This window comes from Hyperolius riggenbachi, chromosome 1 (assembly GCF_040937935.1).
Source record: "Hyperolius riggenbachi isolate aHypRig1 chromosome 1, aHypRig1.pri, whole genome shotgun sequence".
Classification (NCBI taxonomy): Eukaryota; Metazoa; Chordata; class Amphibia; order Anura; family Hyperoliidae; genus Hyperolius; species Hyperolius riggenbachi.
The window spans coordinates 507,616,871-507,642,933 of NC_090646.1; the positions used below are offsets into that span (position 1 = coordinate 507,616,871).

Below are 26,063 nucleotides of genomic sequence, written 5' to 3' on the forward strand. Positions count from 1 at the left end.
ATAATACAGTGGTATTAGTTTACAAACGCCCTCACTTTTAGGAATAGGATGCATTTGTTTATCTCATCAGTTTGTTTAGTTCAGATTTGCTTTAAATATTATCAAATGAGGAAGCGGCTGCTGAAACGGTGTGGCCAAATTCAAACAAAAATCATTAACTCATCATTAATCATTGCATATTCATACACACAGAATCTCACTGCTTACCAGTTACAAAAAAATCAGTTTATGATACAGTACCTATCTCTAAAACCATTGAAAGGCAGCGATATCAGGTACTCAATATTTCTGCAGAAAAACAGCAGGCTGAGATTATTAAATATAATTCTGTATGTACATGTGTCTCCGGACACTGGCAGACTCTTCTTTTTTTTAACAATTCGCTGGATGGCAAATTCCTCCTGCTATTTTTTTTCCACTGAGATGCCTCATGATCAGCCCTGCCTTACCCAAAGGACTGTACTTGCTGCTCAAAAGGCAAGCTTTACAATCATTTTTAACGACTTGCGGATGTCAGTGATTGAAATCTACTCCCTGTTTTGGTGCTGTTGTCTCTGCCAGGATGTAGATTTCACTACTTGCCAACCATGCACTCCTGCCACGATTGCACAATGCCAAACGGGGAGATTAAGCTGTCGTATGACAGCTGAAATCTCCCCTCAGTGAGCAGGAGCGATGGCCACTGGCTCCTGATCACATGATCACTACAATCGTGACTGATTGTAGTAATCACTAAAGGCATTGTAGTGATCACTAAAGGCCCGTACACACACCTGACTGCAGGCAACGACTGGTCCGTCATCACCTCCTGCTGGGCGGGCGTTCCAGCGACAGTCCGGCGTGTGTACAGTCTGTCAGCAGACTGATATTGCTGTTTCTAAGAGATTCGCCTTATCAGTTTGCCGACAGACTGTACACACGCCGGACTGTCTGCTGAAAACCCGCCGCCCAGTGGGAGGTGATGACGGACCCGTCGTTGCCTGCAGTCAGGCGTGTGTACAGGCCTTAAAGCAGTGGCAGAAGAAGAGGATCAGGACTTGCCTCTTCTCATTCCTCGGGCAATTGTCGCTGCCCCTCCGCACAACTTCTATCATTGTACTGCCTCTAGTGTTGGGTCTCGGTTTGATGACTTTATCAAGCCAGGACCTGATACTTAGAGACAGTATGAGGCTGGATGCAGATCAGAGAGGAGGCAGGGAGAGCTGCTCTTTGCTGGATCTAGGGGTGGTGAGTAAATACTTACCCAGCATTCCGCCACTAGACCACCAGGGAGTAAAGGGCTACCTTGTGGGCACCTATACCTGGCTAACCTATACTGGGGCAACCTAAGCCTGGCTAACTATACCGAGAGTACTTATGCCTGGCTACCTATACTGGGAACCTATTCCTATCTACCTATACTGGGGGCACCTATGCCTGGCTAACCTTTATTGGGGCACCTATGTCTGGCTACCTATACTGGTGCACCTATGCCTGGATAACCTTTAATGGGGCACTATAACTGGCTACCTATACTGTGGGCACCAATACTGGGGACACCTATGCTTGGCTATTTATACTGGAGTCACCTATGCCTGGCTATTTATACTGGGGGAACCTATCCCTGGCTATTTATACTGGGGAACATATGCCAGTCTATACCGGGGCACCTACGCCTGGCTACCTATACTGGGGGCACTTATGCCTGGGAACCTATATTGGGGATACCTATGCCCTGGCTACCTAAACAGGGGGCACCTATACCAGGCTTCTAATATAGCTGGTATAATAATGAGGCTGCAGTGAAAACTATTACATAAAATATACATTTCAACCTCACCCACTTTTAAGAACACACCCTCTACATAATACAATTTTTAATCAACCTTCTCAATTACCAGTAACCCTTTCTCTCTTATTTTTAACATTAAAAAAATCTAAAAAAAAAAAATTAGTTCAAGGCGAAAAGTACACACTGTTAAACACATTTTTGCCATCTGAGTATTGAAATTTGCATTTCATTCCCAGTCCATTGAAAGTACAAAAACACATATTGCAATGCATACAAAAAAGGATGACAACAGGCTTCAACAGATGGACCAACAGAAAAGCAAAAACAGATCATTTTTACTGTGTCCGTCAAAATGTGCACGGTGCTGATCCATCATAGTGTGAACTGAGCCTAAGGCTCTAAATGGAAAGTGTTAATAATAAAGAGAATTTTCTAGGCTGTATGTGCAAAAACAAGCTTCCGTCTTTGATTTGGCCTCCTAGGCACATTGTACGTCATTAACAGCATTTTAAACACCTTCATCTGGTGTCTTATTAAAGACATGTCTACAAAGTACCTATGCAGCTAATGCTTCTGTCCATTATATCATTATTTGCTATTAATGCACATTTTAACCTGAATCTTTCAGACTTCAGAATGAAATATTAGCTTTTCTTCCATGATTACCGTCTACTTAATTATGCCTTTTTATTTTGGTGTTTATTTTAGTCATGCCTTTTAAATTTTGGATGTCCTGTTGGCCACAATACAATGCTAGGGAGTTGCCTTGTGGGAGAGAAGCTCTGAGGAGCAAAAAACTCAAAGCAGGAAACAAGCCTCTTATGTTTGAAGTGTGATAAATCGTAATGAGATTTTCAAACAGGAGCATGCCCTAGTTTAAAACAATGAATGCTGATTGCTTATACCTTAATCCAAAACACAAAGAATGTTATGCATCCTGTCTGCACAGAACCATAGGTAATTTCATTACACGCAGTGTGTTATGCTGGGAAAAACACAACCATTAGTCAGTTTCTCAAATTTCTAATAAAAGCAGGCCTTTGAGTCTAAAGTATTGAGAAAGGTGCATTTCTAGAACTCAGGCCATTTCTCCTACCATCCCCTAACAAGCACATGTATTAGTAAAGTAGAACTTAATCCAAACGTTTTACTTTACATTTACAATAAGGTGGGGAAAGGTTACTGCTGTCTAGTCCCTGAGGAGGCAAAGAAGTCTCTTAAATCGAGATCACACTAGCAGTGATTGACCTTCACCTCCAACCTCACCACCACCAATACCCAGCATATAGCACTCACACATGTACACACACTCAAAGTACTCATTTAATTTTTTCTATACTTTAGCGTTAAAAACTACAGTATATTTATTGGTCCAAAAGAAAAACTAAAATTGTCTGGATTTAATTAAAACTCAAAATGAGCAGATTAAATTGCCTAGTACAGGGCGTCCCAACCCTGTCCTCAAGTACCACCAACAGTGCATGTTTTGTGGCACTATCTGAGCTTTTTGCTATGACTGGCATGGTGCAGGGCCTTATATGATGTGAGATATCAACATGACCATCTTTCCCTTAAAAACAACATTTCTAAAATCTGTACTCAAGTCCCATTAACTGTGGATATTTTGCAGACAATGGCTTCAATTCATCAAAGGGTGTTCGATAACACAACCCCAGTCCTTAAAATACCGCATTCGGTATTTTACACTTCACTGTGCTAATTCATCAATATTTTCCCATGTGTGGTAGAGGTTCCTTAAGTTACCGAACTACTAGGCTTCAATTCATCAAAGGCTGTTCGATAACAGCAGAGTGGTGCAGAGCAGCTTGGAATGTCCCTGTGTTGTTACAAGCTGATAACAATAGAAGGCATCCAGACATCCCTTTAGATGTAAAGGTGTTATAGTTACTGTTATTTATACTGCCTCTGCTGCTCTGAACCTGTCGATCAGTCTTTCTTAACATTTTATTTATTTGCCACAACGTAGATGAACTTCCTGGAGACATTACAAATGCCATGCTTGGTGATTTCACCACCAGCATCTTTGCATTATCAAACAGGGCCTGAAAGGGTTACACCACCGAAGGGAATCTGGGGATATATTTTGACCCGTTCTCTCTGCTCACTGCCTGGGGCGTCTGAAAGCTTGTGTGGAGAAGCCTGTGTGACCTATCAGTGGCACTTGCAGGAGAACAGGGGCTGTTTCTATTGGCTGCCTGCTCCTGCTAATCATGAAAACATTCACACAGAAGGCTTTTGAAGCCTGTAACGACAGGGGAGAGCAGGAGATAAACACCGAATGTGTTAGCGAATGTGGTAACCTTGATGAATTAACATTTGTTGAGCACATGTCGGTAATTTATCTCATTGCTGTGTCATTTCAGCTTCTCATTCGGTAACAGCTTTGATGAATTAACATTTTCTAAAGTGCTTCGTTAAGTCAGCTGTTTTCAGCATTACCGAATGCGGTAATGCTTGATGAATTGAAGCCTATGTCATGTATACACAAGTAGGTAATTTGTGCAGCACCTATTCAGTAAGGGGACCTTGGGCTAGACTCCCTAACACTGCTACTGCCTACTGAGTACACCCTAATGGCTGCAGCTCAAGCGCTTTGAGTTTGCTAGGAGAAAAACACATATATAAATATTATTTGTCTTGTCTTGTCCATATTCCACCCTATATATAAGCCCTCTTAGGACCTACTGCCACAGTCTGGGAGTAGTTAACCCACCACATGTGCAAGATGAGTTTAAGCCCTTCATCCTTGACATAAACAAAGTAGCTTTGCAAGGCAAGGAATGGAGTATTGAGGCAGTATATGGCAGCCTCTATATCAATCATTCTCACTGCAAGGTCACTTCATGGGTGGAAAACGTGAAGAACACCACAGAGCATAAATGATTTAGCAAATCTGTACTGTTTTTTAAAAGAAATGTCTGTGATTAGGTTGCACATTTTAACCCTTCCTCTGGGTCCTATCACAATATAGTAAGATTTACAGAAAAGTTAATTATTTAGATTTTGTGTTATTGCATTTGCATATACATTCCTGCACCAAAAACAGAATCCAGGACGTAAAGGTGGTACACAGCGTGACCAAGTGTCGTTGTGACACGAAACGGCCGTCGCTTTCTGCCATCCACACTCGCTACCCACCTCCACCACCACCATCGTCCAACATGGGTCACACTAATGGAAACCTGATGTAAGAGATCCGATGTTATGTTATACCACTGCTGAATACAAACACATATTTCAAAGAACGGAAGGTGCACGTTTTCTTTTTCTTCTTGTTGGTCCAATAATATGGTTCATGTTTGCTTAATTAGATATGTTATCCAGGTGTTCCTCTGTCCAATCTCTTTGGTGAGAAGTAATTTAGAAGAAAGAATGTTTATACTTACACAAGTAGATAGTTAAGAGATAGTACACCACTTAAAATTGAAAGGGCTTGATTCACAAAGCCGTGTGTAACAAACGTGGCAGAGGCAGCTGCGGTGAACAGCGCTACCACTGCAACTGCCTCCAGCTCCCTGCCTAGCAATCTATCCATGCCTTGGGCATCTAGCACGCCGAGGACGGGTCTGTCAGCCACACATAGGGTTGCATTATCGCGGGCGCGCGCGCACAGACAGGACCTTTATGCGGGGAGGAGGCGCGTCAGCTCACCGGCCGGTCGGCTGACATCAGAGGAGACGCTCGCCGCTCCTCATTGGCTAATAGGAGGGGGCGTGCCGGAGGGGTCTCCTCTGCTTCATAAGCCTAGCTGAATCACTCGCAACTTGTCTGCTGTTGCAAATACTTAGTGTTAGCACTCAGACCTTAGATAGTTCCGGTGTGCTTTGATCCGAGAGGAAACCGGGGATTTCACACAAGATAGGAATTGTTTGATAGCCTTAAAGTTTATTCATTACTGTGTTATTATCTGTGCATGACTCTGGCTCGCTCTGACTACTCTTCTGCTCAGTGATTCTGTACCTCTGCCCATCTGATCTTGCTGCCGACTTTGCCTGTTTATATCTTTCTGTCTCTGCCTTCCGATTTTGTACTGCATCTGTCTGTCTGTTGCCAACCCAATTAGTCTGACTACCCTACTTTCACCAGAGGTCCCTTGACTCTGGTGGGGGGAGCTATACTGATAGTACCCACCAGCTCCTCTGGTGAGGTATAGCTAAATCTATCAGTACTACTGTTGCACCAATCTCTAATTTGATATTTGTTGTCACATCAGCTTTCTGATATACCTGTATTATAGGTGATTCTGCAGATCACCACATAATCAGGTATATATCTGCATTATAGGTGATACTGCAGATCACCTAATAATCAGGATTCTGTTCCTTGCTGACACAAATCGTGACACCGTGCTAACTGTTAGCACGCTGGTGAAAAGCCCTTTATCACACCTAAACTCAGTTTAGGCGTGATAAAATAAACTAGTTTATTTTCATTTACTAAAAAGTTTAAGCGTGCAACGCCATTAAACCCTATGCGTTGTTTCACGCGCACCGGACTTTACGCGCGCAAAACTTTGCACGTGAGTTTTTCCCTCAAAGCGGTGCTAACCTACTTACTGCAATGCTTATCACACCCAAAAGTCTTTAGGCGTGCTAACTAGCTTAGCACCGCTTTGTGAATCAGGCCCAATATGTCACTGACTGACAGCTCGATGATGCTGAAGGATCTGTAGTGTTTTCTGCCGGCTTTTTTGTGTCCTTGGCTTCCTTGCAAAAAATTTCCATAGGCTAACTGGGATCAGGGTGTGTTTGGTAGTTCTACATTGTGTAAGCTCCGTTAACAGCAGGTTGAGATGTGACTGCTCCTGCATTCTCTGCAGGGCTGTAAAGTTGGAGTCAAGGAGTTGGAGTTGGAGTCAGAGCAATTTTGGGTACCTGGAATCAGAGTCAATAGTTTCATAAACTGAGGAGTAAGAGTTGGAATGGGATGATTTTTGTACCCAATCCATAGTCTTGCAGGGACTTTGAAGTCAGAGTTGAGAAGTCAGAGAATTTTTGGGTACCTGGAGTTGGAGTCGAAGTCGACTCCACAGTCCTGTAGACAGTTTTTAAAGGAAACAAAAAATAAAATAAGAACTAACTGCACTGACACCTTTTCTCCCATACTTACTTGTCTTCCACCAACTTCATACTCCTTTTCATCCCTTCTCTCCTTTACTGCATCCAACATGTAGGCTTCTGCACTTAAGTCCAGTAAAAGTTTAATAACCAGTACTCTAATTATACTAATTATTTCACCCTTTCTCCAGATTTAATTTATGCATGATTCTATATAAGTGTGAGCTACACCAAGAAGACTCAACCCCATGCATTATCTGATGTACCTTTTGGCTCAGTTACTAGAATACAAAAGCTTTCACAGGTGCTAAATATGCTCTGCACAACACTAAGTAGAACAGAAAAAAAAACCTGTGGGGTCTCCACTTTAACAATGCATGATCATTGAAAAGCTATGATAAAGCTTCCATTTGGACGTGGATATATCCATGTGGATATACTTTAATTATGTGCATAATTAAATTAACAAAAAAAAGTTCTCATGGTGTTTAACATTACTCCTTCAAGAGAAAAACTAAAGTCAGCAGAATCCTTAAAAAAAAAAAGGTACAACAGACGTTAAAAGCATTGAAGAAGTTTATTGCATCAAGCTAAGGGCTTCATATGGCGGACTATTTCATTTAATTCCAGTCAGTAAACATGAATGGATTTCATCCATGCAAGCAGTATAGGAAAATGACAGCTGAAGTACTGTTTTCAGTTTATATCACTCTTTAATATTTTCACGGCAATAAATAAAATATAGCTTCCATCAAGATCTGTTAATGAGCTGTGAAATAAAAATGATGGCGTATTTGTGCATTTAATGTTCTTAATTCTTTTTCTGTGTTTTTATATACATAACATACTTTTCTTTTACTCATAGATATGGCTTACATTCCTTCCGTGGAAAGGCCATTATAAATTTCCTTAAATACACTCTTCTATCATGTTTACTATATTTTTACAGCTGTAGGTTTGTTCAGGAGCAGAATGTAATTAACGATTCAATCTTTCTAACCACGGTGGCTGTAAGCAAAGCAATTGCCAGTTGTGTTTTGTGACTGACCTTTTCTGTGCAACATGCTTGAAGAGATTGCTTTGGTGAGATAGTGAATGAATTGACACCTTGTAAATAACCTACCATCTGCTATACATTACGACAAACGGCATTGTTTAGCAGCGCCCGGGCATTCACGGTAATATCCTGATTTTCACATCCTAATAGTTTTGGGGAAAAGTGGTTGGCCACTTTAACAGCCTGAAATTTTGAGATAAACTGCTAGAAAACAGAAGGATTGAGACTTGCTGTAAGGCTGCCAATAGCAATTCAAATATGCGCTAAGACTAATCCAAGTTTCTCTCCCTAGATATAAACTTCATCACGGTTATTATTGTATTGCTCTATTTATATTTTATTGGCTGGGACGCCTAATGTGCTGTCTGGAGTTGTGTCTCCTTATTTCCATGGGTAAACAAATGCTGACTTGATTAAAGACTTTATCGTAGTGGTTTTTCACAGTGCGACACATGGTTAACAAATATCTTCCATCGTCACAATCTCGGTGCCAACATACTTGAAATGAATACATCAATTAATCATCTGTTTCAGATGCGTTTAACAATTGAGAACTTTATTCGATCCATTTTTTTTTATTTTACTAACATACATGTATATTCCAGTAAATATTTATGCAAATATATAGAGGAAACCGTCTGATGACATGGGCTCACATGCAGTTACATTTTTCTCCTGGGTTTTCTCCTAGGAGATAATTTGTAATCTCCTGTTTAAATAAGTTTTCAGCACTCTGCAATTGAAAAAGCATGAAAAAAGAAGGTGAAAAGTACTTACAAAATTGTTTGGAGTATTTTCTAGCTTTCTTGTAGTTTTAAAGGCATTTAACCCCTAAGAGTTCTGCTCCGTCATCAGTCTCCCAGCGGTGATCACCGATCACCATCTATTTACAGTATACAGCGCTGTGATTTACAGCAGCGCTGTACTGGGGAAAGCCGTGACACTCAGCTGTCCCCCTGGGAGACGCAGAATGGGATCGGTTCTCATAGGCTAATGTCTATGAGAGCCGATCGCTGTGATTGGCTGGCGGGAGGAGGGACGGAGGGAGGGGAGAATTAAAAATATATAAAAAATAGCAAAATTTATAAAAAACAACAACAAAAAATAAATTAATTAATTAATAAACATAACAGCAGTGATCAGAGCCCACCAACAGAAGGCTCTGTTGGTGAGCAGAAATGGGGGGGGGGGTTCATTTGTGTGCTGCTTTCTATGGATCTGCAGCTAGCGCCTAAAGCTGCAGAGCACTGAAGTGTAAAAAATAGCCTGGTCACTAGGGGGTTGTAAGCCTACGGTCCTTAAGAGGTTTATTGACAAGCTGTAAAAATATCACCTAGGAGAAAAGTCAGGAGAAAAAAGGAATTGCATATGGGTCATGGTTCTTGAAAATTGTATTTAAAAGGGCACATGAAGTGAGAGGCATGTGGAGGCTGCCATATTTATTTTTCTTTAAAGTGACCCTGAAGTAAAAAATTGCCCCTAGGGGTACTAACCTCTGGAGTGGAAAGCCTCAGGATCCTAAAGAGGCTTCCCTTCTCCTCCCCTTTAACCTCATTCCAGTAGTGGCATCCTCAAGACTTCAGCGACGAGGACTTTTTGGCTCTGCCTTTGTGCTCCGGTGGAAAGGGTCCACTCTACTGCACGGGTGTGAGCCTTCTGGGCTTGTGCAGTAGAGTGGACTCGATTGGGCTCAGCTTTTTCTGCCAGTGCCCAAGCAGAAAGCCTCTAATGCACCTGTGCAGGCCAGTGTCATTATCATTGTTGTTGGTTTTTGCAGGCTGCTAGAGCTGGATCGGGCTGACTGAGGAGGACAGGGAAGCCTCCTCAGGATCCAGAGCCCCCCCTCCCCCCCAAAGGTAAGTACTGTATCTGTTATTTAGTTTCTTTATTAAAAACTTATGGATTCCCTTTAAGCAATAATAGTTGCTTGGCTGTCCTGCTGATCTCTTTGGCTAAAGTAGTGTCTGACTTATGCACCTGAAACAAGCATGAGGCTAATCTTGTCAGATTTGTATTAGACACATTGGATCTGCATGCTTGTTCAGGGTCTATGGCTAAAAGTATTAGAGGCACAGGATCAGCAGAACAGCCAGGTAATTTAAGAAAATAAATATGTTAGCCTCTATATCTGACTCACTTCAGGTTCCCTTTAAAGTGGATCTGAACTCTTGTACGGGACAGAAGGAAAACAGAGAAATGCACCCTGTATGTAAGTAGAGAGTTTAGCCTGTCTAATTCCCCCTCATCTGTGTCTAATCACAAGTTGTAATCTGATCTCTGCCCTGTTTCAGCTGACTGCCATGGCAGAGAAGCTTATGTGAAAGCACTGGATGTTAACAATAGGTCTGCTTCCATGAAAGCAGGACATAAAACTGCAAATGTTTTGTATGATTTATATCAGCTGTAACAAAGACATATTTTTTCTTTAAAGGTTCGTATGCTGTTGTGTATATTTTAGAACATAGAGGAAGTTCTGAGTTCTGGTCTGCTTTAAGTTGTATAAAATAAAAACTCAATAATGTCAATCCTGAAGAGAAAACAGAGCATGCTCTGTTTTCTCTTCAGAACGTACAAATCTTTCGCCTTTTACTAAAGATTTCCGTGGAGAGAAAGAAAACTGAGTTGTATTTCCAATTTTTGATTGCCCCAGCCTAATGTCAATCCTGGTCATGTAAAAACAAAACCAAACCCAAAACTGACCAACAGAAAAGAAATCGATACTGACTGTATGTCACTTGCCTGCTGAGAGATACTATGAACAAGGCTGCAAGGGAGTCCATGAAGGTACTACAGGAAGAGAAAATGTGTTTTTTTTTCCTTTCAGTTTAGCTGGCAGTGTTCTTTGCTATTGTTTTCAGAACTTTTTGTCAAGTTTGACATTTGACTTTTTAAAAAAAAATGCCTTTTGGCTTTTTAACTTGTCCTTACCTAATTATACATAATAACAATTCATAAATGGCATAAATGTGTAGACCTGTCCTTACATAATTATACATAATAACAATTCATAAATGGCATTAATGTGTAGTTCTGGTCACAGAAATAAGACATTATTGCCTACTGTGTGGCCAAGCTGAAATAGCCTTTTATAATGGAAATGTTTTTCATAATATCCTGAACTTTTGAGCACAAAATTGCTGTATAACTGTGCTCTGTCTCCGGCTGTCTGACCCGTCATCTATTTTTGGACTAAGTCACAGGAATGGTTACCTAGGGCTAATGTTGAGTGCTGGTGATTGCTTAACTCAGCGATTTGAAATCACATGATACAATTAGTACGCAGTAGTAGGCAAATATTAGCTTACCTGATAGTACAAGAACAGAAAAGATTTTAGACATTATTTTTAGTCCTAAGTTCTTTCCACTTGAATCAATTAGTATTTTTGAAGGGGAGGGGCAGTTTTTTAACATAAAAAGAAGCATTAAACTTATCACTTGCCTTACCCAGGTGATAAGAAATATTGCTCAACTCAGAGTGGAGTTTTTTGCACCTTGATTAATTTTATTTCATTTATTTATTTTAATTATAATTCAAAACTAATTTGATATAACCCATACCCAACCCTAACTTCTTTACCATGTAGGCATGAGAGAGATTTAATAGAAATAAGTCTGAGGTATGGACTGATGTGTGACCCTGAAGTTTCACAAAAACAGTAGAGATGTCGGCGAATCCCTCACCCTGTACTACTTCTGGGTCGCTATGACCCGGAGTAACACAGCTGCGCTGGGCCGGCAGTGCGCGTCCTTGATCGCGCGGCTGTTGCTGGGCACTTTCTGCACATGTGTGTGACATCATAAGTGACATCACGCTCATGCGCAGAGAGTGCCCGGCAACAGGCGCGCGATCAAAGACACGCACAGCCAGCCCAGCGCAGCCGTGCTACTATGGGTCATAGCGACCCGGAAGTAGTAGCGGCCCATAGAGGTTTTCTGGCGAACGGTTTGCCAACATCTCTAAAAAACAGTAGAAAAAAAGAGCTGACCCAGCATCTTGCTTTAAGTCACCTTGTAATGCCCAAGGCAAATAGTTTCATGTGCTAGGAGAGGTTAAAAGCCTACAGGCATCAGGAGCATTATGCTGGGCATACACAGGTTGACCTGGCGGCTCATTTAGTCGCCGGATCGACTCCCACCGCGTCCCCGCTCGTCCCTGCCGCCATCCGGATCGACTCCCGCTCGTCCCTGCTGGCGCTTCCCTATCTTTCGCCTGACTCCCCGCTATTGTCCGGCCACGGGGATCGAGCGGGGAGTCGATCTGGCGGGTCATCTGACCTGTCGGAAATTATCAGCTGGGAGCATCAGCGGCTCGATACACGGTACAGAAACATACCGTGTATCCCCAGCATAACATTAAGAATTTAATCTGTTGTTAACTTTTGTGTAATGATGGGGATTGTGTATTTCATTTCCTGGAATTTCATCAAGCTCCTAGATGTTATTTGCGGCCTATAATTATTGGTGTTTGATAAAATCTTTTGTATTAGTTAACGTATAATTTGAGCTGTGCCAAAAATGTGTGAGGACCTCGGCTCTCGAGGACTGGAGTTTGATATCCCTGCTTCTAGCCTATGAAACAATGGCTTACCCTAAGCTGGTACCTGATAATGAATTCTGGCCCCACCTGGCAACTAGTCTTAATAAACTAACCACTTAAAGGACAACTGAAATGAGAAGTATATAAAGGCTGCCATATTTATTTCCTTTAAAACCATACCAGTTGCCTGACAGCCCTGCTGATCTATTTGGCTGCAGAAGTGCCTGAATAACACCAGAAACAAGCATGCAGCAAGTTTTGTCAGATCTGACAATAATGTCAGAAACGCCTGATCTGCTGCATTCTTGATCAGGGTCTATGACTAAAGGATGCAATACGTAGAAGAAGGCATTCCACAAGTTCTTTATTGAGCAACAGCACACACATGTTACAGGTACTCTGACCCTTCCTCAGATGTGAACACCACCCATAACACCACCCCTTATATAGGACCACCCACATAAAGTCTAACTCGAGTGCATTATCATACAGTGATATACAATAAAACAATGTACATATTATCCTAATACAGGGAACTACAATACCATCTACCCTGCAATAACAAGTGGAGAGGTCATCCATATCCCGTAGCTTATAGAGGCCCACATTATTGTTCTTTCCTGCAAAGAATCAAAGGAAACACTTATAACTCACATTTAATCCTCTTGGGTTTACACAATCTAATTACCTATTCCACTCCACCTCTTTACGGAGCAGTACCTTTCCCCAACCCCCCCCCCCCCATCTGAGGGGTGAAATAGCACCCAATACAATCCATATCAACTGAGTCACAGAATGTCCGGCTTGATTAAAATGTCTGGCCACAGGGACATTCTGTTTCTCAGGATTCTTATAAAAATTGGAGGTGCTCCTTTTGTGCTCTTGGATGTGTACTTTCACATTACGGGTGGTCTCCCCCACGTAAACCAGTCCACATGGGCATTTCAGCACATATACAGCATATCCTGTATTGCAGTTAAAGTTACTACCCACCTTGATCCTTTGACCAGTGTGGGGGTGGGAGATTTAGTCCCCCTTTATAACCACAGAACAGCAATTGCATGAGCAACAAGGATGAATCCCTCTGCGACCAATCATCATTTGTTTTGGTTTTGGACCCCTTCTGCATGCAAAATTGGCAATGGTTCTGCCTCTTCTGGGAAATTCTTTGAATAAAGAACCACCTTCAGAATCCTTTTGTAGTTGTGTGCTATTGCTCAATAAAGTCAAACGCAAGTTTGGAGCCCGTGGAGTGCCTTCTTCTACGTATTGCATAGTTTTGCTTTGCAGGAGTGGTGTAACTGCAGGAGAAGAGCACCGGCTGTTGCTACCCAGTCAAGGTTAGCAGTAGTGAGACTTGAGGTGAAAGATTGGAGTCTATGACTAAAGTATTAGAGGCAGAAGATAGTGAGGCAGCTAGTATTGCTTAAAAGGAATAAATATGGGAGCTTCCATATCCCTCTCGCTACAGTTTTCCTTTAATCCTTAACTGACCTTGAGCTCAACAATAATCCCATAGAACTGTACTATTTACTGCACTTCTTAACCTGGATAATTAAGAATTCACTGCTTCGGATATTTCTGTCTGTGGTGTGTAAAAGTATAGTCTCTGAAAAATCCAGTTTTTACAAATACCTGACATCGGACATACGTGTATATAATTAACATGTTACTTGCATATACGGCATAATTGTGTTAATGCTTTTATGCTAATTGCCAGTTAATAGTCACTTACTGACCAAGAACTAATAATTACATAATATTTGTTGCCCTGAAATTAGTTTAAGGTTAAGAGAAGTTATTGCGCATTTGCTCAAATGCATCAGACCAGAATTAAAACAATACTTGATCTTTAGCTTGAATTATAGGTTTGGCTTTTAGAACTGTCAAAAAGATAAAAAACAAGAAAAAAAAAAAAACACTTTAAACACCAAGTCTTAAAAATGTTAATTTATTCTTAGGAAGGAATGTTTACTTTAATTGCCTTGACTTCCACGGCATACTTGTAGAAAATGTGGTATTTAAGTAAACCAAACCTTTCAAAAGGATAAATAAATTCTGTTACCTCCTCATGTCACTGGGGCATCACTAATCCCTTAATATTATATTATTAATATTTGGGAAAACGCTCTTCTTCAGTTTAATGTTGCATCTGTGTTTAAAGCAAATCTGAAACAAATCTGTGTAACAGAAGCACAACAAGGGGTATATTCACCAAATTGCATAGCGTGCTGACAGCACATGTAACTTGCTTAAGTGTTTTACACAAATAGGGTAACTTGCATTACACACATACATCATATATAATGCTTATGTAACATGTTGTCTGTAACCTGAACTAATGTCCAGCGCTGTGTAATATGTTGGTGCTTTAAAAATACAATAAATAAATAAATAAATAAACATGTGTTACTCACTGACCTGATCAGCATAATGCTGACCAAGTAATCCAGTAATGCACATTTGACCCATAACATTTACATAGTGTGTATAACGCATTTAACATTAACTGTGCATAATGGGCCTGATCCAATCAGTTTTTCTCCTAAGTTTTCCCCTAGGTGATATTTTTACATGTTATTATTCATAAAATGTCTTTTAAAGTGTACCTGAAGCTATTTTAAACAACCCTTCTTTCCAGGACTGTTCTATGCAGTATTACTACTGTAGATGTCCTAAGCCCTACTTGGGCCATCTGAATGTCCCCCTGGTCTCTGCTGTGCCCCCTCAGTAATTGCTTTTTGGCACTTCTCTGTGAATAAAATGGGAGGGGCAGCATAAGCTACAATGTGCACGCCGATGTGCCCTGGAAGTAGTTCTGGGGGGCGGCCATCTTTGTTTTGAACCAACATTTTTTACAAACTGTTTTATTTGGGGAAAGATCATAGGAATGAGCAACGAATATGACGCGGATGGGGTGAAGAGTGCATAAGAATTCCATAGGTATGTTTTGTTTTTTTCAGGTACTTGAAGTGGCAGATTCTCTTTAAGCCACTTGCAAGCAAGACAATTATGTTTGACTGTACTTTCTCACCTACTTTTTGGCACTTTTTTTTATTGCAGGGTGTAAAGCTACTTAAAACAGAAGATGAAACATTATCTTCTTAGGCTTAGGAAAAGCTAGGCAAAATAGTGAATTGGATCAGGCCCAATATGCAGTTTGTGCTGTAATCGCCTGGTAAATATTTGTGAAGAGACCTTCATTTCAAGTAAAAAAAAAGCACGATTTGAGGGAAAAATGTAATTCTAAATTTGCAGCAGTATTAGGCTAAACACACACCATACAATCTTGGTTGTTCAATCTTACCACTTTCATGTAGTATAAGAGCTTATCCAATCAATCATTCAAGGTATTTTCAATCCAATGGACCTTATACTACATAGATTTGGTAAATCTGTACAACCAAGATTGTATGGTGTGTGTTGAGCTTTAGACAGTAGAGCATTTGTAATAAAGCACAGTGGAACTAAAATTGAAGTAAGCTAGTCCTGCCAACCTTTACTCTCTTTTTGGTCCAAATTGTAAAATGTCTACATGACACCCTTTCTCAAGCGACCTGGCACTCTGTATATTTAATATTTTCCCTGATGAGCAAGTGGGTAAGTCTACAAACACCTTTATATTTGAAACCCCATTTAAACCAAACAAGAAATTGGGTACGGGGGGCTTTTGGACATTTACCCTTCTTTTGCTAGTTTGAAGCAATACATAGACAACAGCTTTCTATTCAAAAAGTTGCTGTATACACATAGAAGTGCTAAAAAGTAAAGTACACCAAATCTAGGACAAATAAATAGAAAGTTAAAACCCTTACTAGGATTTCCTAGAAAGAATCAGAAGAGAAGAAAAAGTCTGGCACTATAGCTTTAATTGCCAATTGCGTGTGAAGTGCATATCCAGTGAGTAAACAATAAATACAGTCCAAGTGTTCAGATGTAATTATCCCATCAATAGGCCTGTGCACAAAGGCCTCAGAAGAAGCTAAGTTTCACACCCTTTGAAACAGTCCTAAGGCCATGCAACTCCTGACCCACTGTGGCCTCCTTCAACCCAGCAACCCATTGATACAATAAGTACCGAATATCTGAACAGTCATTTACACAGGACTGTGTTTATTATTTATGCACTGGATTTGCAGTTTCCATGTTCCCACACAATTGGCAATTAAAGCTATAGTGCCATTTGCTTCTCTTCTGTTTCATTTATGGACTGATATGCTGACTTGAGAACATAGCTTTTGTCTGGGGTACTGACTGCTGCAACAAACACTGGATTTAACCAATTATATGTATACAGTTGCGTCTGAGTGCCAGCCATATCTATTGCATGTCTAATACTACAGGGTGCGCCATTTATATGGATATGCCTTAATTAAATGGGAATGGTTGGTGATATTAACTTCCTGTTTGTGGCACATTAGTATATGTGATGGAGAAAACTTTTCAAGATGGGTGGTGACCATGGCGGCTATTTTGAAGTCCGCCATTTTAAAGTCCGCCATTTTGAATCCAAATTTTGTTTTTTCAATAGGAAGAGGGTCATGTGACACATCAAACCTATTGGGAATTTCACAAGAAAAACAATGGTGTGCTTGGTTTTAATGTAACTTTATTCTTTCATTAGTTATTTACAAGTTTTTTACCACTTTTAAAATGTGTTCAATGTGCTGTCCATTGTGTTGGATTGTCAATGCAACCCTTTTCTCCCACTCTTCACACACTGATAGCAACACCGCAGGAGAAATGCTAGCACCGGCTTCCAGCATCCGTAGTTTCAGGTGCTGCACATCTCGTATCTTCACAGCATAGACAATTGCCTTCAGGTGACCCCAAAGATAAAAGAAGTTTAAGGAATCATTAACATTAAAGTAAAGTGACTAGCTATTATAGACAAGACAAATAACATTTATATCATGCTTTTCTCCTGGTGGACTCAAAGCGCCAGAGCTGCAGCCACTAGGGCGTGCTCTATAGGCAGTAGCAGTGTTAGGAAGACTTGCCAAAGGTCTCCTACTGACTAGGTACTGGCTTACTGAGCAGGCAGAGCTGAGATTCGAACCCTGGTCTCCTGTGTTAGAGGCAGAGCCCTTAACCATTACACCATCCAGCCTATGGCCCTAATCCCAGACCTCTGAAAAGTAATGTTAGTATTTCTTTAACAAAAGTTCATGTAGATAACTTTTCACACATTGCAGCTGTAGTAATATCACATTATATCTTAGATTTTTTTTCAGGTTTAGGTGTGGTGTGCTTTCTCATGATTTGCTAGGAAGGAATAACCAAAAGAGGAAAGAGTGTCTTACATTCTTCTTAATTCCTCTATATGTATTTAACAGTTGTGGTGGAGATGCAATACATACCATTGATTTACTAGCTTTGAAAAGCAGTGGAGAGCCTGTGAAAACCCCTTCCCCCCTTCCCCCCATTTAAATTGGTCTGATTTACTAGCTTTGGAGAGCAGTGGAGAGCCTGTACAAACCCCTCCCTTTAAATTGGACTGTATTCTTTTAGAAATTTGTTTAATAGATGTAAATGTTTGTAAGTGTTACTCGTGTCAAACTATCAGTAGAATCTCAACGAGGACTGGTAAAATGTGAGTGAAATAGGAGTCATGGGATTGCGGTCACATGCAGGACTTGTAGTAAAAACATTTTGTAATACCTTCAGCACTACCTAGATTTTTAAAAACATTTAGCTGCTGCATGTGACTGTAATCCTCTTACTGCTTTTTCACTCACCCTTTAGCGATTTTAACTATGACCTGCTATTTTGCAGGAAGAGTTACAGATTTTGCTATCCAATAGCACACCCTTTTTGAGAGAATCCAGCACAGGTCTTCTGGATGACAAGGTTCTCCACTGCTGTACAGTTTTTCCCAATTTTAGTAATTCAGGTACATAATTATAAACAAATGTAAAGAAATGGTTATATGCCTGATTGAATGGATTTATATTTGCTAATAGACATCAGAAAAGACAGCATAAGTCATTACTTAATTTAAAGTTAAGGTAGATAATACCTCTCTAATTTTTTTGCATAATTTATGAAAGTTTAAAGCATATTCTCACTTAAAAATGGATTAAAGTACGCCCAAATTGCTCTTGATTAACAATGCACTTGTAATGCATTATTGATTTTTTCCACTTAAAGAAATCTTTAATTCCCCCTAGTTGTCTGTTGTTTACAAATAGTTATGCAAAGAAGCAGCCCAACAAATTTGTGTCTGTCTGTCTGACTGTCTCTCTTAATGTTCTGATTAACAGTACTCAGATTTGTGGGATTTCTAGTAGTCAGAAGGTAATTATTGATTGTTCCCATAAACGTGTCAATTAGAACCCTCTGGACGTGATGCACGTAACTGCGGTAACATTGTTGTGCACAGACAGCGCACAGCAATATTACACTTACTTCTTCCAGTAAGTACTGTGAGTAACGCTACTAACATGACCCATGGTACTCGTGTAGCACAACTGTTACTACACAAATGAGCATTACTAATGGTTACTAATGCTTACTAATGGTAACTAACTAATAACCAGTACTTAGCTTGATAAAAATAACCATTTTTTGGTGTGGATTTTAGTAGTCGCAAATGAAACGAAACAAATAACTCTCAGACTCTAATCAGCTAATTAATCCAAAACACCTGCAAAGGGTTCCTATTTCATGTATTAGTTTCACCTTTTAAGTTGAATTACTGAAATAAATTGACTTTTGCATGATATTTACATTTTTCCAGTTTCCCCTGTAAATACGGACTCTCAGACCTGTTGTAAATTCAGCATTTGCTAAATCTTTTTCAAGCTTTAAAGAGAACCTGTACTGAGTAAAATTATTTAAAATAAACACATGAGGTAACTTCAAATGAACATTACATAGTTACCTTGCCATCACTTCCTCTCAGAAGCTCACCATTTTCTTCTTACAGTGATCCCTTCCAGTTCTGACAACATTTTGTCAGAACTGAAATATATCAGTTGCTGTCAGTTACAGCTGAGAGGAGAACTGATGTGTCCATGTTTCCCTATGGCTCAAGTGGGCGATATTACAGTTTAACTGTGTGCTGACCAGGAAGCTGTTATGGGGTACTGGCCATTTTCAAAATGGAGGACGGAGAATTCAATTGATCACAGTGGAGAAAGGACACAGGAGAGGAGAAAGAGATGGAGGGGTAGACTACATGGGAGGTAAGTATGACCTGTGTATGGTTATTTTGACTTTTAATTTTCAGTACAGGTTTTCTTTAAAACGAACAACCCCATGGGTTAGCACTTAAAGGGAACCTGAGGTGAGAGAAACATAAAGGCTACCACCTTTTCTCTCATAAACAGTTTCCTGACTTCAATGCTGATGCTCTGCCTCTAATACGTTTCAGTCACTGGACCCAGAATGAGCATGCAGATCAGATGCTTTGACTCTGGTCTGACTCTACAGGCTGCATGCTTGTTGCAGGTTTGTAACTAAAAAAACAACTAACGACAGAAACTCAGCATGACAGCCAGGCATCTGGCATTGCTAATATGGTAATGAAGATGGCAGCTTTCATGTTCATCTCATTTCAGGTTCCTTTAATATTTCAGCACTGTGGTATGTATCTCACCTTCCATAATGTGAAAAGCACTGAGTGAGGCTTCCTAATAGGGATGCTCATTCGGATTCTGCCAAATTTAAATTTCCGCATTTTCAATCAGAAATTCGAATTTCTGAACAGAATTCGGAAAATGGAAATCAGGATTCTGCAGAAATCTGATTTACTACAACTCAGTAATTTTAGCCCAATCACAGAACTCGGAAGCATTGGACCAATCAGAAATTGCTGACATTTTTCTGGAAAATGGTAATTGTGGACCAATCACAAGATTTCCATCTTTCCAATTTCCATTTTGTTTTTTTTACATTTTTGCATTCTCTGATGCAAAAAAGGACTAATAAAACAGAAAAATGGATAACGAAAAAACAGAAAATTGGAAAAAATGAAATTTGAAAAGTCGAAAAAATGGAAAATGGAAAAACAGAAAATAGGAAAAAAATAGAAAAGCATAAATCAGAATTTCCGCATTTCTGACCATCCCTTCTTCCTAAGGCATTTGTTTTGTTTCTTTGTAACCATGTAACCAAACTTTAATTAGTGTGTGCGAAACAGGTGGTTTCAGCGCATGGCACTCAGCAACAAGCGTCAAAACTATGCGCCAATGTAGTAGTATTGTTATACTGCCTGGGGCAAGTAAGGGTAATTTGGGGTTCTGGCGATAGCCAGACCTTGAATCACTCCTCCCTCCAAGTTACAGTGACTCGGAGGGGTAATAGTATTTAACACCACCGGGGATTTGAACAGCAGAATGACGACTCACCCTGCACCGAGCTTACCGGTTGCATACATATATGCATGCAGTGAGAGCCAGGGCTGAGGTAGCTGCTCATCAGGCTGCTCAACCTTTAAAGTGTACCCAAGGTGATATGTGATGATGAGATTAAAATGTGTTTGTATGGTGCAAAACATATTTATACTTGTTTGATTTTGCTGAAAGGAAAGAGTTATTTTCTAGGCATGGAAGTGACAGCTTCAGTCTTGTTGGTAGCTTGTCGGGAATGTAGTAAACATCACTGATAAGCTAATTACAGCCATAAAAGTTTTCCCGGCATAATACAACTTCATAGGGCAGGGGAAGAAAAAATACAAAACTTTCAACCCGCGTTATAAATATTTAAACATAAAAGAAAACCCTGGGATACTAAATAAATGTCGTTTTTAGGAGTAGGAGGATGAATATAAGTGTTTATCTTATGCAGGAGAACAGAGGCGCCAAAAGGATAAAAGGAAGCTAAATGAGCTTAAAGAGAACCTGTACTGAGTAAAAATATTTAAAATAAACAAATGAGGTAACTTCAAATGAACATTACATAGTTACCTTGCCATCAGTTCCTCTCAGAAGCTCACCATTTTCTTCTGACAATAATCCCTTCCAGTTCTGACAATATTTTGTCAGATCTGAAATATATCAGTTGCTCTCAGGAAAATATCAGTTGCTGTCAGTTATAGCTGAGAGGAAAACTGATGTACCCGGTAATGTCCATGTTTCCCTATGGCTCAAGTGGGCGTTGTTACAGTTTAACTGTGTGCTGACCAGAAAGCTGTTATGGGTAATAGCCATTTTCAAAATGGAGGACAGAAAATTCCCTTGATCACAGTGAACAAATAGAACGCGGGACAGGAGAAAGACACTGAGGAGTAGACTACATGGAAGGTAAGTATGACTTGTGTATGCTTATTTTGACTTTTAATTTTCAGTTCAGGTTTTCTTTAAAAAAACAATTTTTTGGTAAATAGAGGAGGTAGTGGTGGACTTACCTCCTCCAAGTAGACACACAACGACTGTAGTAAAGACAGTCAATATATTTTATTTATGAACTTCAAATATGCATCGCGTTTCGCAGGTTTGATCCAGCTTCATCAGGCAATAACAACGGAGCAATAGCATGTGTGGTCAGTAGAAGAGTGTATCTCATCAGTTTATTTTACACTCAGGTTCACTTTAAAGCGGAATATAACCCAGCATTTCTTCTTTGCTCTAATAGATTATTCACAGCATATTACAGTATATACAACCAGCATTTTTTTTTACTAGAACATCATTCAAAGGTTTACTCAGGCTTTAGAAGCTTCAATGCCTTCAGAGCTGGCCGCTTCCGGAAGTTAAACAATGTAATCTTGTGTTTACTTAAATGTATCAAGTGTGGAATGTGACACATTCTCTGACTGTGCAGGAGTTTCCGGACAAAGAGAGAGAGTCAAACCATGCTGCCTGAATGAATGAATGAATGAATAAAAGCAGTTATTAATAAAATGCAAAGTCAGCTCATAAAGCAAAACAATGTACTTTTGGGAAGCTATAACTTATAAATGAATAATAATACTTATGCACAAATGCAAATATGATAACCGTATGGCATATAAAAAGTAGGAAAACATGTTTTTATTGAATATTATGTCCGGGTTTTAAACCGCTTTAAATATGCATTGACTTTAAAAAAAAGTATTTTTTTTTCAAACAATATAACTGTTAAAAAAAATAGAGCTATGTTTTGTGGGTGGTTTAGATGAAAATAACACTTTGAGCAGTTATTTTGCTTATAGGGTTGAGGAGTAGGGGTAATGAGATTTATATAGACTGCCAGATTCTCACATTGACTATGCAGAGTTTAACTTAAGTGCTAATTGTTTTGCCAGTGATGGAAAGATCTAATATAATATATTCAGTGTTCTAGCTGCAAATGGTTTTAGTTTCAGAATGTGTAATCTATTAGCTTAATGCACTAATTTCTTGTCACATTTTCTGCAAAGCTGTAAATGCTTTTTCAGTTATTTGCAAAGTTTAGACAGTTTTCCCATAAGCAAAAGTGTAAATGTTTTGACTTCTTTTATTCATGACATGTACTCCTGCCCTACAGGATTAACTATTTATTTTATTATTAGTATCAGTTATATGTGCAGTTTGTTAGGAACTTTAGCCTCTCTGCCTTGGGTGCTGTGTGATCTTAGCCTTTCTGCCTTGGGTGCTGTGTGATCTTAATCCAACCCTCCAGTTCATGCACGTTATGATCTAGTGTATGTAGTGCAGTGGCGTACCTAGGGCTTTTGGCACCCGGTGCTGGGTATTAAAAGACACCCCCCCTTTAAAAAAGGGCGTGGCCACAACCGGCAAATTTGGGCGTGGTCATGACCGGATGAGGGCGGAGCTAACTGTAATTTAAAGTATTAGCTAGTATAGTTGCCCCCAGTATAGCTAGTACAGTTGCCCCCAGTATAGCTAGTATAGTTGCCCCAGTATAGCTAGTATAGCTGCCCCCAGAGCTGCCCCAGTATAGCTAGTATAGTTGCCCCAGTATAGCTGCCCCCAGTATAGCTAGTATAGTTGCCCCAGTATAGCTAGTATAGCTGCCCCCAGAGCTGCCCCAGTATAGCTAGTATAGTTGCCCCAGTATAGCTAGTATAGTTGCCCGCAGTATAGATAGTATAGTTGCCCCCAGTATAGCTAGTATAGTTGCCCCAGTATAGGTAGTATAGTTGCACCAGTATAGTTAGTATAGTTGCCCCAGTATAGCTAGTTTAGTTGCCCCCAGTATAGTTGCCCCAGTATAGCTAGTATAGATGCCCCCAGTATAGTTGCCCCCACTATAGCTAGTATAGTTGCCCCCAGTATAGCTAGTATAGCTGCCCCCACTATAGCTAGTATAGATGCCCCCAGTATAGCTAGTATAGTTGCCCCAGTATAGCTAGTATAGATGCCCCCAGTATAGTTGCCCCAGTATAGCTAGTATAGCTGCCCCCAGTATAGCTGCCCCCACTATAGCTAGTATAGATGCCACCAGTATAGCTAGTATAGATGCCCCCAGTATAGCTAGTTTAGTTGCCCCCAGTATAGCTAGTTTAGTTGCCCCCAGTATAGCTAGTTTAGTTGCCCCTGTATAGCTGCTCCGGGAGGGGTGAAGCAGCGCTAGAAGGAGGGGCAGTGGGGGCAGCGGCGGGGAGGGGGGAAAAGATCCCCCCCCTCCCTCACCTGGGTCCCCTCCTTCTGCCTCTCTCCCCCTCCAAATGACAGCGGGCATTGCGGGCAACTTACAGGCAGGGCGGGCGGGCAGAGACTACTCACTTTACTTCTGCGTTCCAGCAGCTGGAACGCTGGGTCGCCGTCAGGTGCCTCTTCTCCGCCTCCAATGCTGTGACACGCATTGGAGGCGGAGAAGAGGCACGTGACGGCGACCCAGCGTTCCAGCTGCTGGAACGCAGAAGTAAAGTGAGTAGTCTCTGCCCGCCCGCCCTGCCTGTAAGTTGCCCGCAATGCCCGCTGTCATTTGGAGGGGGAGAGAGGCAGAAGGAGGGGACCCAGGTGAGGGAGGGGGGGGATCTTTCCCCCCTCCCCGCCGCTATCCCTGTCACCCCTCCTTCCAGCGCTGCTCTTCCCCTCCTGCACTGTTGCAATGGGGGGTCGTGGCGACACCCCCCTGGCTGGCTGTCACCCGGTGCGCCACGCCCCCCTGCGCCCTATTGTAGGAACGCTACTGATGTAGTGCTGTAGTGTGTAAGTGGAGTGCTGTAGTGTATAAGTGGAGTGCTGTAGCATTTCTGAGTGACAAATCGTGCATACTTATTGTTGGATCTGACCAGGTATTGAAAGTCAACAGTGACAATCTTTTTATTTTAAAATTGCAATGGTACATTTAAATGCAGTTAGCAGGCATGGAGCAGTTGCACTGCATTGCAAAATCGTGGTAAAATCGCTCCTGAACGCAATTGTGCTTTGGCCAAAATTGAATCACTTTAATGGAAGATACCTACCACGATTCCTATGTTAGTTGCAAAACCTAGCAATTTAAAAATCACTTGAATTTTGCAATTTTGCTGAAGCGCTGTGCAGTGGAAAAGGCTCCTAAAGTTTTTTTTCTCACACGACATTGCCATCTATTCTAGACCATCAGAATCACTTCTACATGTTTGAGTACAAGTAGGAGGTGCCCGGGAAAGGATATGCAGGTGTAAATTTAAATACTCTTTATGGCAGTATCCAACTACATTAGTAAAAATAATAAGTTGTCCTACCTTATAGGTGTCCCTTTTTTGGGAATAGAGACAAACAGAAGTTCGAGTAAAGAAAGAATTATTTTAATGGTGCACTAGATGACAACGCGTTTCACGGTCACAGCCGCTTCATCAGGTCAATAGCAGTGCCTGAAGTATAAAGTGTCCGTGTATCCGGGCGCCAAAGATCCAGGTCCTTATCAGTACTAGGAGTGAAGAGGGGTAGGGAGAAGTACAGAAGCCTTTACAGCCTGTCTCCCTGACGTCCAGAGTACAGGTTCAGGATAGAGGAAGGGGCACAGGGCTGCTCTCTCACATACACACACACCAAACATACCTTTTGCCTTCCCCGTTAAAATTCCATTCTCTATCAGCCAGCCATGCTTGACTGAGTGGCTTCCTGGGGGAGCAGCTGGATGACATCACTGACAGAAGTCAGTGAAGAAGAGTTAGAAAAACAAACAAGGAACTGTCTACCAATCTTACTGTCTAAACTATGTATGACTCCTTATTAGGTGCACTCTTTCAGAACAACTGTGCAAATAGCTTTTTATCTCCCCTCCCTTAGCTGTGTCTCGCAGGATAGTGGAAAAAAAACTTTTTTTTCCTAAACTGCCTTTTTTTTCCTAAACTGCCTGAGGATTGGAATGTCTTTGAAAGCACCCCATCCTGACCTGATGAGCTGCCGCTCAGAGGCTGGAGCCTCTCGGGCCTCTGAGTCGTCCCGGCCCTGATCACACTTCCTGTGATATGGTGCCGAACGAAGGTGTAGTGTTGTTGCCAATAGCAACCAACAAATATGTATTACACTATGGAAGATATTGGTGCTGTATAAGTAAAATAAGAATTATAAACATAAAACAAGCTGGTAATGCATTGATCCTACCAAAATCTAAAATGTCAGCTCTGATATTATAAGTCTGCAAACTAGGCTGTATTTTCTTAAAGAGGAACTGAACGAAATATAGTGGAATGCAGTAAATTACTCATGATACGCTTTTATTATAGTTTTCCTAGTTTCAGCATCAGAAACACTTTGTAGA

The 26,063-nt window shown here is 40.8% G+C and overlaps 1 protein-coding gene and 1 non-coding gene across 4 annotated transcripts in view; both read left to right on the plus strand.

Moving 5' to 3' along the window:
- Positions 1 to 26,063, plus strand: part of LOC137524139 (transmembrane protein 132D-like) — a 1,100,471-nt gene that overhangs the window by 676,045 nt on the left and 398,363 nt on the right. The window lies entirely within an intron of this gene.
- LOC137532769 (U5 spliceosomal RNA) lies at positions 10,452 to 10,566 on the plus strand. The gene has a single exon (XR_011023992.1). It is a non-coding gene; the product is annotated as a U5 spliceosomal RNA (small nuclear RNA).